Source organism: Muntiacus reevesi, chromosome 3, assembly GCF_963930625.1.
Source record: "Muntiacus reevesi chromosome 3, mMunRee1.1, whole genome shotgun sequence".
Classification (NCBI taxonomy): domain Eukaryota; kingdom Metazoa; phylum Chordata; class Mammalia; order Artiodactyla; family Cervidae; genus Muntiacus; species Muntiacus reevesi.
Window position 1 is genome coordinate 8,836,180 of NC_089251.1, and position 16,959 is coordinate 8,853,138.

At 50.2% G+C, this 16,959-nt stretch overlaps 1 protein-coding gene across 7 annotated transcripts in view; it reads right to left on the reverse strand.

Moving 5' to 3' along the window:
• RALGPS1 (Ral GEF with PH domain and SH3 binding motif 1) overlaps nucleotides 1-16,447 on the reverse strand; it is a 299,089-nt gene extending 282,642 nt beyond the window's left edge. For 3 of the 7 annotated variants that reach the window (XM_065928430.1, XM_065928429.1, XM_065928427.1), the window contains exons 1-3: nucleotides 16,156-16,447; nucleotides 5,564-5,749; nucleotides 2,606-2,684 (exon numbers count right to left, since the gene is read on the reverse strand). The gene's annotated coding sequence lies outside the window, so the exon portion shown is untranslated. Of the gene's footprint in view, nucleotides 1-2,605; nucleotides 2,685-5,563; nucleotides 5,750-13,872; nucleotides 14,028-16,155 lie in introns of those variants that run through there. The other 4 variants (XM_065928423.1, XM_065928424.1, XM_065928425.1 and 1 more) reach the window with 4 other exon arrangements.
• Between the last annotated feature and the right edge of the window lie 512 nt (nucleotides 16,448-16,959).

The following is a 16,959-nucleotide window of genomic DNA, read 5'->3' on the forward strand; positions in this document are numbered from 1 at the left end:
ACTGCTGCTCACTGCCCCCTCATTCTCCACGTCCCCACCCAGGGGCTCTGCTCTAACTGTCCTTCGGCTAGAGAACGTCGCTGGGCATTTTCCTCAGCACACTTACCAGATGACTTGTGCTTTATGCCCTCACACGTGTGAAATGCCTTTCTTTCACAATGACCATGAGCGACATCTCAACAGGCACAGCAAGGACTGCAGCCCTCTCCCTCGAACAGTCTGGAGACGCCGGGTCACCATCTTCCAGCCTCCAGGGCTGCATATAGGAGGCCCAATGTCAGCCTAATTCTCTCTACTTTGACCACAATCTGTTCATTCTTCCTACAAAATTTTAAGATTTTTCTCTTTCTTCTTGGAGTTTAGGACTTTTACTTGGAAGTAGGTCTGAGTGTTGGTTTTTGTGTGGGATGAAAGGATCCATTTAATCTGAAGAATCAAATCTTTATTCAATTCAATGACATTTTCTTCTTTTGTCTTCTATTACTTCTCCATCTATTCTTTTTTCTCTTTCTGGAACTCCCATGACTCCATGCCAGGTCCCCTGGATAAGGTCTCCAAGGTCTTTCCTTGTGGACAGCATCTCACATTTTAGTTCATTAATTCCATTTCTTTTTATTATTTTTCTGGGTTTTGAGGCATTTCTTCTACTGGGCCTTCCAAACCACCAATTAAAGCCATGTTTTTTAGTTCCAGCAAGCCTCTGGTACACTTTAATTGTATCCTCCTAGGAATTCTCTTCTTATAAAGTTCTTATACATCCTCTCCTTCCATCCCGCCTGAAAGAACCCACTGCTCCAAGTGTGACGCTTGGCTTCCCTCTCTCACTGGCCAGGTCCCCACAAGGCTGTCACGTGTCTTTCCCTGCCAGAGGGTGCAGATTCACGCAGTCCGTGTATATGGCAGACTGCTTGAGCTACGACGGCACTGGCGAGCCTGGACAACTTATAGCCTCTGTTGAAGGGGACCCACATGAAATGGGCTGGCACACTGTGATCTTCCTGCTGAGATGTGGGGTGGGGACCCCCTGGGATCTGTGAGATCAAGCAGTCCCTCCAAGGGCGTAGGCAGGAAGTAGGTAGCTGCAGCCCTGCCCATGGAATCCAGGTCTCATCAGACTCAAAAGCACAGAGGAGAGGAACTCCATTTCTAGAACTAGACTGACCTAGAGTCAAAACTCAACTCTGCCACCTACTTGCTGTGTGATCTCGGAAAAATGACTTATCTCCAAGTCTCAGTTTTCTCACGTGCTCTTACCTTTAAACCAAGTTATTTCCAGCAACCTCCTTAAAGGAACCAATCCCTCTGATACATAAGTTTCAGGGAAGTTGCTTCTTCTAAGCACTGTATGAATTACTTGTACTGTAATCAAGGAAGCCTGGGGCCCTGGCAGGAAAGCATCAGAACCTTTATCTTCTACCACTTTGTGAAAGTAGGTTGACAGAAGGGTAAGGTACTAGGAAGAATCTGAAAAATATTGCAATAGTTCAGCTTTTAACATTTTTGTGGCTACTCCAACCTGAATAAGCTCTCCTAGGATTCTTCTAGCAGATATTCCCCTGTGTCCGTATGTTGTCTCAAGACCTGAGCACCACGGCTGCAGAGGGGATGGGTGCTGAGAACCATGAGCGAGTCCATGTTGGTTCCCGCCTGGTGACACTTATTGAGCACCTACTGTGTGTAAGGCATGGAGCAAAGCACTGCATGAACACAATAATCAGCAAGACACAGCCCCTGCCTTAAAAGCGCTTGAGTTCTAGTCAAGGAGACAAGGGGGAGGTCAAAAAAAGCACACTGCAATGCAGACTGTGGCCAAGGCCATAGAGGAAGCTGAAACAAGTGTCATGACAGTTTAAAAGAAGGAGAGCTTAAGTGAGTCAGGACTGCAGCAAAGCATTCTTAGAAGAGGTGTCAGGTGGGCTGGGCAGAACTTCAGGGAGCAAGGAGGGCGGGAGGAAGTGGGCAGAAAGGCAGGGGTTGATGAGTAGATTATAGTCTCTGGAAGACCATGATCATGTCTCACTCACCTTCGTATTCCTTCCCCCATCCTCCCAGGGCCAAGCGTGACTCACACCACGGGCTGGCCCTTTCTGATGAGGGGTCTGTAGCAAGGAAAGCCCAAAGTGAGGAGGGAACCCAAACTGAGAGAGAGGGGGCAGAGGTTTGTGGGGTGGGACAAGGACCTGACTGAGGCTGGGAGAAAGGAGATCACCCAAGTCACCCCAGCTGTAGGGAGGGTGACACAGAACGTTCGTCTTCTGACCAACAGGAGCAAAAGGATGACAGCGAAACAGGGTGCCGACGAGAGGTTTTGCACGAGGAGGGGGAGAGAAAGGAAAACACCCTGATCCGAGAATCGGTAGTGAAAACCCCAGGGCCCAAGTCATCTGACAAGAGAAAGCCCCTGAAACACCCTCTGGGTGTGGCTCACCAAGGACGCCTGAGTCCCAAAGGCCCCGTGCCCTCCACGGCCCCACAGGCTCGCTGGCAGGAGGCTCCTCTGACCGCAACGGCACCCGCTCACCCGTACCAGTCGCGGCTCTGGGTGCCACACCCTGGCCCTCTGCTCAGGAGGCCACAGGGCGCCAGGGTCAGTGAACCCACTTACCAGGAACACGTGTTGGGCTTCATAATCCCAGGCCAACAGGATAAACCGTCCCAGCAGGTCTCTTTCCAAACAGGAGCCTCTGTAAAAGTAGGGGGATAACTCGGTTTACACGATGTTCCAGATGGTGAGACTTGTTTTTCGAAGCTCAGCAAGGTCAGACCAAATATAGTACAACAAGATCTGATTCTGAGCCTATTCTGTGAAATGTCACAAGCCTTCCCCATAGATCAATATGCGATACCATTTAGCCGATCGGGTAGCAAAGCCTGCCCTAAAATCACCGAAGTTAACTTAAATCTCTGTGGTCATTATTCTCCTTTCCCGGCACGCTTTGGATACATGCTGGTGGAAGCACAGGAGGGTCTGCCTGGGGACTCCACAGGAAGATGCATTCCGGCAGCTGCAAACCCCAGCCAAGACCTCAGGCAGGGCCCCACGGGAAAGACTCAGGGGTACCCGGCACAAACACCCCTGCCCTCAGAGCAAGTGGCCAGGGAGGCAGCCCACGCGGCACAGGCATCCCGCACAGCCGCTGCAGAGGGCCTGGGGCCGGTCTGCCTCCCCTCCTCCAGAGCACCCCGTCTCTGCACCCCCTACCACCCCCAGGAGGGCAGCCTCATGACCTCCTCCACTGAGGAAAGCTGACTCCACCTCCCTCGGGTCCCTCATTAACCTGAAGTTCCCGCATCGCTTCCTGGCCCCCGACTCCCAACTCTGAGGAAGAGGTGTCCGCCTGAGACCCGGGGCCACCCAGGGCAACGCCACCACCCTCTGGCACCCCACTTTGCACCCTCAGCCTCCTCCACTCTCTTGATCATTCCCTCTGCCTAAGAACACCCAAAGTTCTCCCCAGTCTTCCAAACAGCTTCGGCCCTTGAGCTCCAGGCTGCTTTCCCCCGCACCACACCACCTTCCCACCACCCATTAGGTCAGTAGGACCTAATGGCTGAGCTTTGAACACAGTTCACCAGCCCCTCATCTCTCAGCCTCAATAATGACCTCGTTCTCCCCCTCCTCCTCCTGTCTCCTCTGCTTGCCCCCTTCCCTTAGTCCTCCCACTTCCAGAGCTTCCTCACAGCCCTTCCCCTGGGGTCCCTGCGGCCCAAGGCACTCAGAGGTCAGGCTCTGCTTCCCTCTCTGGCTTCAGGCCACCCCCACCCCAGCCCACACTTCATGCGCCAGAAGCAAGAAAACAACCCAAAGACAGGCTGCTGACCCAAACCGACTGAGGCTCCCTCCTCACCACCTGCTTCCCGCAGCCAGGCCCCTGCTTGGGCTGCCCCTTCTGTTATGACCTTGAGCCACAGCTCATCCAACTCTCCAGTCCTTCACTAGTAACAGCCGAACACACATTGAGCAAGAACTTTTAATATACATACGCTTACTTGTAAATTAAATATACGTTCTAAGGTACCGATATGTTCATTAGCTTACAAAACAAATGCAAAGATCAAAGGAAGAGATAAAGATGAAATATGTTAAAATGATTATTTTATTCATCAATACAAAAAAACTTCCATTCTCACCATTAATAATAATTTGAGTGGAGCATGACTGATAAGCTTCCTTCCGTCAGCGTTTTAAATAAACTTCCCATGGAAAAGCAACATGCGTGCAGAAGAATGCATACAGTAACACAATGCAACTGCACAGGTCAAAGGAGTCTCACAAAGTGAACACACCCAGGTCACAGCACCCAGATGGGCCGAAAACACCACAATCCCCTCTAAAAACCCACCACACCTCCTTCCACCTCTACCGGCCTCCACGGGTGGCCACCATTCTGGTTTTCAACAGCAGAAATTACGTCTGTCTATTTAAACTTTCTATGAATGGAGCCATATAGGACATGATCTTTTGTGCCTGAATGAACATTATGTTTGCAAAATTCATTCTGATTTTTCATGGTTGTTCCCTTACTGTTTTCCCACTGTGGGAGTTTACCCTGTTCCTGTCCACCCTATACCGATGGACACCAGGACTATTTCCAGCCTGGGCCATCACAGGGGGTGCTGCTGTAACCCTTTTGAGTGGCACCATGTGGTACATTCATATGTCTTCATGCTGGGTTGATACCCAAGAGTGGAACTACCAGGTCATAGCTGACTAAATGTTCAGCTTTGTCAGATGATGGCAAGCACTTCTCCAAACTGGCTAAACCAATCTACACACCCACCAGCAGGTTGTGAGCATTCTGGCTGCTCCACATCTTTGCTAGCACTTGAAATGCTGGCATGCTCAGTTGCATGCCAATCAACTGATTCTTTGCGACCCCACGGGCTGTAGTCCACCAGGCCCCTCTGTCTATGGAATTTTCCAGGCAAAAACACTGGAATGAGGGACTTCCCTGCCAGTCCAGTGGTTAGGACTTTGCCTTGCAATGCAGTGGGTGCAGGTTTGATCCCTGGTCGGGAAGCTAAGATCCCACATGCCTCGCAGCCAAAAAAACAAAACATAAAACAAAAACACTGGACTGAGTTGCCACTTCCTTCTCTGGGGATCTCCCCAACTCAGGGATCAAACCCACATCTTTTGCATTTCCTGCATTGGCAGGTGGATTTTTTATCACTGTGCCACCTGGGAAACCCAGCACTTGAAACAGTCTTTCTTTTTTTTTTTTAATTTTAGTGGTCCTGATCAGTAAGATATCACAAAGTCAGTATTATGATCACCTTTAAAGGAGATTGAAATTAAGTGCCCCTCTCAAGGCTCACAAAATTAAGTGACTCAGAGCAGGAACCCAGGTTTTCTGACTCCAAACACTGTACTGCTTCCACCTGCAGCCACCTCTTCTGGCTAACCCCAACTCCTTTCTTCTGAGAAGTTGTCTCTGGTCGCCCAGCCAGGTAAAACCTCTGAGCACCTTGTACTCTTCTTTTGTAGCCACTGTCAGTGCTGTAATTAACCTTTCCTACACTTATTTGTTATTATTTTGGACTTATTTTTACACTTACATACCTCTACTAGACCGTAAGCCAAAAGGCAGCAAGGCCCAGACTTGTCTTTTTCCTCTGCTGCAGCCCCACACTCAGATCAGTTCTTGCACTCCGCAGGCCCTGAACAACAACTGGATGGACGTGAGGGTGAGCGGGAAGATGATGGATGGACGGACAGATGAACAGATGGACTGGCAGGCAGGTAGGTCTGGAAGATGGAAGAACAAGGAATAAGGCTGCCTTTGGTGACTGGTACAATACTTTAATAACATCCAACTGTCTTTACTCTTGGTAAAGATCCTGATGCTGGGAAAGACTGCAGGCAGGAGGAGGAGGGGACAAGAGAGGATGAGATGGTTGGATGAGATCACCAACTCAATGGACCCAAGTTTGAGCAAGCTCCGGGAGATGGTGAAGGACAGAGAAGCCTGGCATGCCGCAGTCCATGGGGTCACAAAGAGTTGGACACAATTGAGCAACTGAACAACAACAGTCTACTCTAACACAACCCTCGCAAGGCAACCTCAGATCTTAAAATTGGGGCTTTCCTACTGAAGAAAGGATGCAAACACATTGGAAAGATTCCTGTTTCCTTGGAAAGCAGATGTCAGGGCAAACTGACACACTTGGCTTTCTGACTTCATACCCAGTGATCTTCCTATACCAGGCTGCTCTCCAAGTTCCATAAGTATGCTGGCTATATTGATAAAAGTAAGTTCCAACAATCTCTCAGCAACTAATATCATGACAAAGCCCCCTGAGATCAACATATATATTGCTAACAGACCACAAGAGGCACTGCCTTTTCTCAGCCAGCCAACGTCACTGAAAACGGCAGCTGGACACCAAGTTAGGCCTTAACTCCTGTTCCCTACAGTCACACCGTAGATTCAGTGGGGCACCCTGAAGCTGAGGTTTTCACCAGAGATAAATGCTTCCTAATGGACATGGTCTATGAGCAACACTATGTGAAAGGCAGGCAGCTGCTGAGAAACTGCAACACACAAATGGAAGTCCACAGGTTTTACAGGTGGAGAATCAGGACGCCTGAGTCTGAGAACCCTGACAAAGTCTATCCACTCTCATGTGGAAAGTGGGAAGAGCAGCCTTGATGACCTCTAACCTTCAGATCTGACTGACACTATATCTGATAAGCACAAAGGCTGCAGCACTGCTCACTTCCAAAGAGCCCCACGGCAGGTACACCCAGAGATAAATTAGAGAAACAGGCTAACTGAAGCAACCAGCATCTCTTGAAAACATAAAAATAATGCTACATATCAGGGCTTACCAGGTGGCACTCATGGTAAAGAAACTGCGTACCAATGCAGGAGATGTAAGAGATGAGAGTTTGATCGCTGGGCTGGGAAGATCCCCTGGAGGAGGGCATGGCAACCCACTCCAATATTCTTGCCTGCAGAATCCCATGGACAGAGAAACCTGGCGGGCTACAGTCCAGGCTAAAGTCACAGAAAGCGAAGAGGAACTAAACAGCCTCTTGACGATCACGAAAGCAGTGTGAAAAAGTTGGCTTAAAACTCAACAATCGAAAAACTAAGACCCTGGCATCCGATCCCATCACTTCATGGCAAACAGAAGGTGTAAACAGTGACAGATTTTCTTTTCCTGGGCTCCAAAATCACTGCGGATGGTGACTGCTGCCATGAAATTAAAAGACACTTGATCCTTGCAAGGAAAGCTATGACAAACCTAAACAGTGTATTAAGAAGCAGAGACGTCACCTTGCCGACAAAGGTTCACATAGTCGAAGCTATGGTTTTCCAGTTGTCACGTATGGATGTGAGAGTTGGGCCATGAAGAAGGCTGAGTGCTGAAGAATGGATGTTTTTGAATTGCAGTGCTGGAAAATACTCTTGAGAGTCCCTTGGACTGCAAGTCAAACCAGTCAATCCTAAAGGAAAAAAGTCCTGAATATTCATTGGAAGGACTGAAGCTGAAGCTCCAATACTTTGGCCACCGGAGGCAAAGAGTCACCTCATTAGAAAAGATCTTGATGCTGGGAAAGATTGAGGACAGGAGAAGGGGACAACAGAGGGTAAGATGGTTGGATGGCATCACTGATGCCATGGACATAAGTTTGAGCAAGCTCCAGGAGTTAGTGATGGACAAGGAAGCCTGACATGGTGCAGTCCATAGGGTCGCAAAGAGTTGGACATGACTCAGTGACTAAACAATGACAACAATGCTACATATCAGTCAGCAAGTAACTTCTATTCTTCAAAAATTTTCCCTGAAAGAACAAATTCTAATCTTAGTCACCAACCAATCAGCACCTATACCTTTGCTGTTTACAAGAAAGATCAGTGTTTCCTGATCTCAGACCTCAAGCTCATCGTCCCAAATTGAACCCAACTTTTCAAATTATCAGGAAAAAACAACTAAAACCAAGAGGAACTACTGCAAGTACCTTTTGTCCATGAATCTATTTACCAATCTCACCTGTGGCCCGTCCAGTGTGTCAGAAACCACACCTCAAGGCAGCCCAGGCTGTGAGAAAAGACACTCAAGGAGCCCTCTGCATCTCCTATAGCTCCATCTTGGGCAATTTGTTCACCCTCTCTGAGCTTCAGATTTCTCCTCCAAACACCAAAGTCAACCCCCACCTACCCCGCAGAATCAATATGAGGCTAAAAGACAAGGTGTCAGAGACTTTGTAAAGTGTTGAAATATTTTATGTTGAAGGAACCTCAGATCTAACAGCTTTCTCATTGTACAGGTTCAGATCAGTCACTGGGCACTCGCCCTTCATTCCATGTGTCCATTTAACAAACATTTATGGACTATTTACTACGTGCCAGAAGCTGCGCCAGGCCCACCGGATGGTGGGCAGAGAAGCCACAGTCCGTGGTGTGACAGGACCGCACACACTGTACTGGGGTGGGTGGGGACAGACGTGACTCACAGTTACACTGAAGAGCAAGCTGTTACACCTGAGGGCCATGTAAACCATTTGGCTTTTTTCTAAGAGAAACCAGAAGCTACTGCGGGGTTTTAAGCAGAGGGAATACTAACTCAGATCAGATTGTTCTGGCTGCCCGTTACTAGCCCTGGGCTAGGCCCTGAGCGTGGTGGGCAGAAAAAATGCAGACTCTGACTCTGCAAAGCCTCGTAGCTGAGGCCCGTCACACAGTGTTATTACCCGCTATACCAGGGCGCTGTGGGAACCCAGTGGGAACAACCCTAGATGCCAGTGGACTCAAAGTGCTAGAGATACGGTGCCTAGAGAGGGAAAAAAAAAAAAAAAAAAACACAGCTACAGAGAGGGTACAGAACAAGAAATAGCAACACAGTGAAAGTCCCTAATTCCACATAACAGACTTTATTGCCGCAAAAAGAGACACACCAAATTCTCAAGAATTCACTAACTTGTTTTCCATAAATATTTAGTAACTCAGAAATGTATCAAAAGCACAGATTTCCCCTGACCTACTTATCAAGCTCATACAAGAGTGGGTGAGAATTACTGTATTCAATAAATACAAACTTAATTATTCATCATTCTTTCTTTTGTCTCTAATAAGATGATTTTCATGGGAACCTTTTTTTTCAAGGAAACTTTTGACGGTTGAGACCAAATATTTACATTTTCTTCTGATTACTCAAGTAACTGTCTTAACCTTAAAATACAATCAGATAATAAAAACATTTAAATCCTAATGAGGGAAAAGTATAATGTTGCATGAGTTTATATTATATATAAGTTTATACTAAAGTCCCATTATTTACATGGAATCACAGAACAGTGGGACAGCAAGAACTTGGGAAACCAGCCTTCAGTTCCTGGACGGGTCTGAGACAGGGCCCACCCACGGGGTTGACTCCGTCCTCCCATTCACCAGCATCTTCTGCTTTTGTGGGAGTCCAGGCTTGCGTGCACAGTCCCAAGGCAGCCTGAGTAATGCCTGCCACCCTGGGTGCTCCCAGCAGCCTGCACCACCCTCTCCACACATTCCATGTGCAATAAGTCACATAACTCATAGGCAATAAGTGAGCATCCCCCCAAAACATGCATCCTGACAGACCTGGACGTCAAGAGGTTAACAGAATACTGTTCACGCTCACCCTGATGGGATGCTCATGACGTGCGAGCACTATGCTAAGCCCTGTTCCTCTCATCTCCTTAAAGTCAGGTAAGAACCAGGGGGAGGCAAGTATCTTCGTGCTTCCTGTGTTGACGAGGAAACAGCGGTGGTCACCTGCCTGAAGCCACAGGGCTTGCAAGTGGGGTCGGGACACAAACCCACACAGGCCTGACTCCAGGGTTCGCTATAAGTGCTGCCCTGTCTGCTCAGGTGGTAAGTCTCCTGTAAAGAACACAATGGACCTGAAAGCTCTGCAAAACGATGGGTTGGTGGGGGGCTGGGGGGGAGGCGGGATGTGCCTCTCTGCGTCTGCACAGTCTCTGCCCTCCTCAGAAAGTGCAGGTGAGACAAGTCGGACTCATGCCTCCTGTGGGGAAAAGCCGAGGAACTGGCCAGTGCAGGGGATCAAAGAGAAGGGGCTCGGGGCGGGGCTGGGCTGGAACCACCTGTGAGAAGACCCTGAGCAGAAAACGGAGAAGAATCACTTGTGGGCCCGTGAGGAAAGTCCCGAGGACTCCTTGAGCCCTCTGTGACCTCAGAGCTGGTTTTTCGGACACCGTGGCCATCACCTTCACCTTTAGCACTGATTGGCACCATCACTGCTACACTGGAACCGAGAGAAAACAGCCAAACAGGGGCTTCCTGGCGCTGCCCCAACACTAAGGATAATTAAGTACAAACAGCACTCCGTAAGCACCAGCTTCTAGTCAGGCACAGCGCTGAGCAGCCCACAGCATTATTTCACTGAATCTTCAACAACAGCCTCCAGGCAGGTAACCCTGCCATTTCCATTTTCTTATCAGTTCACTGAGACTAACAATGGGGAAGATGCCTGTCACAGAGATTGTGTGTGGGGGAGTCAGAATTGGAACCCAGGTCTGGGCCCAGAGTTGGAATCTGCTTGGCCACATCACTTGGGGTCCTCTGTCATCACCAATCCCCTTCTGGTCATGTTCTGTTTGCACGTGACTCCTCCACTAACCATCAGCTCCCCGAGGGTAGAACACAACTCCATCTCCACAGGCTCAGCACTCAGCAAACGGCTGCGCCCAAAGCAAGAGCACAGTGAGGCTGCTCGATGAATGCCCACAGGAAGGAAGTGGCCCCAGAAATGCCCCAGGATCCCCCTCGCAGAGGCCAACCCAACCACTGCCCCCCATCCCTCATCACAGCATCTACAGACCACCTACTCGGCTCCCTGCGGCCTGCTCCTCCACTAGCCCCCTCAAAGGAAGGGTCAGCAGCCATACTTCGGAGGAAGCGGGAGGTGGCTTCAGCAAGTGTGAGCAGTTCATTTTCAGACTCATTCTTCTTTCCGTTTCCCCATCTTGCCCTGGACTACCTGGAGCAAGTAATTCTTTCCTCTCCCACGACTCGGTAGGACAAGTACCACCATTCAACCCAAAACCTACAGCTGGCAGACGGCACACGTGTGTCTCAGTCAGCACTCAAGTACCTGGGGAATGAAGCAACAGGGTCCAGAGTCTGGGTTTCATCAGAGACCTGAAGACCTATCAAGAAGAGTGTGCCAGCGTTTGGTAGCATGACTTGTCTGAGCAGAGGTTCATCACAAGGTCCACCAAGGGTCTACCCTTCAAACACAGGAGCAAAGAAAGTAGGAGACTTTCCCTGTGCAGAGAGGAGACACCGGCATAAAACATTGTGTGCGATAGCGAGGTGCATGCTCCAGTCCAGGTTATGCACACAGGAATGCCAAGGCAGCACAGACAGGAGTGGTCACTTGCAGAAGAATTGGGTTTCACAGAGGAGGTGGCAAGCCATTCCCAAACCACAGAGGGAGAAGTCATCGTTTCCTGCCTCTGTGACTCCCCACACTGCCCAACTCCGCACCCCTGGGCCCTGTTCTGGCTTCAGTGACCTGTGTGCCGGTCTCCCTGCAGAGCATGTGAGCACCTCGTGAGGGCAAGGACTTTGGGCATCTCCTGTGGCTCACCCTCCACCACCCAGTAAGTGTCTGCTAACAAAGATTATTAATAACCCAACAATTACCCCTTGTGGAGCATCTACCACGACCGATTCCTGCAAATACTTCCCACACATGATCTCGTTTCTTCTTCACAAAAAGCTCCAAAAGGCAGATCCTATTATCATCATCCATTTAACAGATAAGGAAACGGAAAGATTAGGTAAATTGCCCCAAGTCATACTGCTGGTAAGTGACAGCTGGACTTTGAATCATGGGCTGAATGGAAAATCAGTTTTCAATTACTAGTGAACAAATCCCTTTTCCTTTCTCTTTCTATGTCTGCCTTGCATCCAGATACATGGACTGCCCTTCAGTCCATTGTTCACTGGAACCAGAGCCTTTTCTTTCCTAGAGGAAAACAAGGACTGTCTCTTGTTAGTCTTCTAAACAATGACTGCTGACCATTACTGAGTAAACATCATGGAGGGTGGGGGAGAGAGACACAAAATTGTGCTCAAGGCATTGGTGAAAAAAAACATCTATTAAGGAGGAACTGTATGTACCAATTAGAACATTTTCCAATGCTGGGACAATTTCCAAAAGAAATCAAGTAAATAAATAAAGGAGCAAAAGTATGTATAGGATGCTATTCTTTGTGTAAGAGAAAGAATACATAACAAACAAGAAAATGATAATAGTGGTTACCACTAGGGAGAAGACTGGGAACTGGAAGCTTGAAACAAGAAAGACACTTTACAATTTTCCCCCTTAAAATACTTATTTTTAAAAACAAAAAAACAAAAAAAAACTATGTGTGATTTTTTTAATACTTAAAAAAAATAAGATAAAAACATCACTTAAAGAAATTCTTTATTGCCAAGCCTTTTCCAAATGTTCACATACATATGACTGCAACCATGAAAAAAAACATGCTTGTGAAAATCGGGGTGAACTTAATTTGCAGTGAAATAGGACTGTGAAATAACTTGTCTTTCATGTTGAGTTTCACTAATTTCACGATAAAGCCATTGCAACATTTTTTTTCTTCAATAAACAAAATGCACTTTGAAGGTACAGATACAACATCCATATAAGCAGCAGGGATAAGATGCCACACCTTCTGAAAGTCCTTCATTCCTCCCTTCAACAAGTATTTAATGAGCACCTACTGTGTGCCAGGCAAAGCACTCAACAGGTATTTTTTGATAGCTCAGTTGGTAAAGAATCCACCTGCAATGCAGGAGACTCCAGTTTGATTCCTGGGTTGGGAAGATCTGCTACAGAAGGGATGGGCTACCTACTCCAGTATTCTTGGGCTTCCCTTGTGGCTCAGCTGGTAAAGAATCTGCCTGCAATGTGGGAGACCTGGGTTTGATCCCTGGGTTGGGAAGATCTCCTGGAGAAGGGAAAGGCTACCCACTCCAGTATTCTGGCCTGGGGAATTCTATGGACTGTACAACCCATGGGGTCGCAAAGAGTCGGACATGACTGAGCGGCTTTCACTTTCACTATGTGCCAGGCAAAGCACTCAACAGGTATTTTTAAAAGAACTAAATACAGGTCATCAGTGTTCTCCCTCCTGCCCTGCGAGAAAACATACTGATCAGAATGCCAGCCTAGGATCACTCTTGACTGATGTTCACATATCCTCGTTCAGCTAAGAAAACTGAGGCCTGGACAAGGGAAGGCCTGATCGAGGTCACACGAGAAGCAAAGACCTCAAAATGACCAGTCCTGCTCTCCTTACATGCGACATGCTATTTTGTTGTGTTGAAAGGTAGGTGGTCAGGGAGGGGCAGAAACAGACCTTAACAACAAAGGCCTAATACATCAGGTGCCTTCACACATCTAGCCACGTTTACTCTTCATAGCAACCTCTCAAGGTGGGCACGATTATCCCTGTTTTACAAATAAGGAGACTAAAGCTCTGAGAAGTCAAGAAACTGGTGTGTGAGGCTTCAAAGGTGGCTCTGTCTGACTTCCGAGCCAGAGCTCTTATCCTCCATGCTGAAAAGGAAAATCAAGTTTAAAAGGCAGACTGGAGCCATATCACAGAGAACCCTGGATGTGATATTTTCCATTAATGAAGTTTCTCTCTCAACCTTGGATGCTGTCACTCAAACAACACCAACCAAAAAGCCAATCCTCTCATTACCCAACACATTTTCTAGCTCTCGTGGGCCACTGAGTTTGGGTTTTCCTTTGAACCCACAGAGCACGATCATTAGCCAGAACACAGCACTCTCTGAGTCATTTACACAGTTTCTACCTGGACAGTACAGGATGATTCATACGTGCTACCTTTAGAGCCTCTGGGTCCTGCCACACGCGCACAGGCCCCAGGAAGGACCCACATCTGAGATGACATCCCCATGATGCAACTGGGTCATGCCACACCAAATGGCAGTGAGAGAGGGCAGCGCCATGGCAGTTGGTTCCCCAAAGTCCCACAGCGCCTGAAATGAAGAAAAGTGCAGGTTCATGCAGGAGAAGCCTCCTCCTGCTGCTCTTCTGTCCATGCAACACAGGTGGGAGGAACTGGTCACACTGCTGATGAGCAGAGGCAATGAGAGGTCACACGCTTGGCTATGGGATACTCTTCCAAATGGGAGGGAATCCCATCATTTTGCTTTCCTCTCTCCATCACATGGAAACCTAACAAAGTTGGCATTCCCCTCTTTTGGGTGTCTTCCTTCTGGAATGTGATAAAAACCAGTGTTCATACTTGGATGGGGAGGGGAAATTCCATAAGACTCAAGTCTAAGCTTCATGTTCCAATTCAGAGTCCTCACTGGATTTGGGGTCTAAAAGTCAGCAAACAATTAAGTGTTCCGGTGCTTTCCATCGGCCACAGCTCCCTCACAGGCCTCACAGGAAGCAGGAGTCACCATCCCACCACAAACCTCATCCCCACTACCAACCTCAGCCCCACCTCGAACAAGAAAGCCGTCTACCAATTAGAAATCCCCTCCGCAGGCTTCCCTGGTGGCTCAGTGGTAAAGAATCCGCCGGCCATTGCAGGAGTCACGGGTTCTATCCCTGATCTGGGAAGATCCTACATACCTCAGAGCAACTAAGCACGTGCAACCCAATGACTGAGCTTGTGCTCTAGAGCCCACAACTCTCTGGAGAGCCACAACTCCTGAAGCCCGTCCTCTGCAACGAGCAGAAGCCCGTGCTCTGCAACGAGAAGCCACCGCAATGAGAAGCCCTCGCACTGCAATGAAGAGTAGCCCCCACTCACTGCAACTAGAGAAAAGCCTACACAGCAACGAAGATCCAGCAAAGACAAAACTAAGTTGATTGGTTAAATTAAAAAAAAAAAAAAACACCCTCCTCTTTCGACCCTCAGTTTCCAAACACAACCTGCCCACTAGCACAGAGGCAGCAGACTCATAGCTTTACACAAATATGTGCTCAGTAAGCACAGCTCCATCCCACCCTCACAGGGCCCCTGAGAGGCACACCAGGCAGGTACCAGAATGCACACCTTGCATGGGAAGAAACAAAGCTCAGAGTTGAGACACTCTCCCAGGCAACAAAGAGGCAAAAGCCTCTGAACCCTCATTCCTGTTCTGCCCCCTCACCAGGCTGCCACTTCAGTCTTCTGGAGACACCACTGTTAAGATTTGCAGCAGTCTCCAGGTCCCAGGAGCCAGTCGGCCAAGAACCCTTCCACCCTTCCAGCTTCACACTAACTACTCTTCAAGCACACACATTTCTTAACAGCTGATAGAATGAAAGCCAAGGGGCCCCACCTCCCCCACGCCCCAATCGAGGCATGCCCCCTGCAACACCGACACGAAAAAGCCCCCCCCCCGACATCGAAAACCAGGGTGCCCCACTTCAGGCCACTGCGAGGCATAGGGGAAGCCGTCGGCCTAGTAACCAGGGCAGCTGAGACCCAAGTCCGACTCAGGAGGAGCACAGGCAAGGCCGAGCTGGCCCTTCCGGCCGAGCGGCGGCAACCCTCGAAGTATCCAGAATCCTCAGAGAGCCCAAAGCTCCTGCTTCCCCTCAAAAAAAAAAAAAAAAAAAAAATCCCGGCAGAGGAGAAGGCGGCATTCCCTTCTCCCCGCGACCCCTCACTCACCCTCTGCCCGCTGCTCACCTGGGGCCCCGCTTCCGGACCTGCAACCACTCGGGGCCCCGCCCCCCCACCCCTGCTGGTCTCCCCTGGCCCCGCCCCCCTTGCACCTGTATTGTCCTCAAGGCCCCGCCTGTCCGGCAGCTCCGGCCTCACCTCGCAGCCCCCTCCCCCTGGCAAACCTGTGGTTCCCACCTGGCCCCGCCCCCCCGCACCTGCAGCCCCTCAGCCCTTCCTAACTGCCTCCTCCAGCCCCGCCCCCCGCACCTGCGGCCTTTCCCCACCTCCACACCCCCACCACACACACACACCTGCCGTCCCCCAGACCAAAACCCCCATCCCCATCACGCGACTAAAGCCCCCCGGCCCGGCCCCGGTGCCCCCCACACCGCCTGAAACAACCCCACCATCACCACCCCCCAGCCCCGCCTCCCGCCCCGAGGCCCCTCCCCGGCTCGGCCGCAGGCACCCCCGCCTCGGGGTCCCGCCCCTCGCACCTGCAGCTCTCTCCGGCCCGGCCCTCAGGTCCCGCCCCGCCCCGCCGGCCGCTCCTCTCACCGCCCGCTCTCGCCGCCGCCGCCGCCGCCGCCGCAGTCCCGGCCGGTCACCTTGACGCGGGCCGCAGCGGCTGCCACCGCCTCCTCATGGCCCTGGGAACGGCCCAGGCGGCAGCGGCGCCTTCGCTCGGAGGCTGGAGCCGGGCCGAGCCGGGCTAGGGCCGGGCCGGGCGCAGCTGGAGCGCGGGCCGACGCGGGAGAGGAGCGGATGCCCAGCCGCAGTAGGAACCGTCCGCTCCTGGCGGGGGGGTGGGGGGGGTCTGAGCGGCGGGCAGCTCAGCCAATCGGCGCGCGGAATCGGACTACACTCCCCAATCAACTCATCGCAGAGGCGGAGACACGCAAATCGGCCGGCTGGGCGCGCCAGTGCGCAGCCGCTGCAGCCCAGGTCCTCCCTGGCCTCGGCCTCCGCTAAAAGCCCTCAGACGCGGTCTCCGCCTGCAAGGATGCTCCGCTGCCCGTACACCCCCATAGCGCCCCGCCACGCCCATCTTCTTCCTAGAAATAGCAGTGCATCTTATTCCGCATACATCCTTCCAGGCATCGTACAGTTTCCCCTTGAAAGCCCTACCTAAGATTCATTTGTTTTTCAACAACAAAATTATGGCTTTGTGAGAAACATCACCTGAATGCCCATTCTTTACGACTCGGAGGTAGGCACAGAATACAGAACATCAAAGCCAGAAGAAACCTTCAAGAGCCTTGGGTCCAACCTATTTCATTTGTATCTGGGCAAAATTAGGC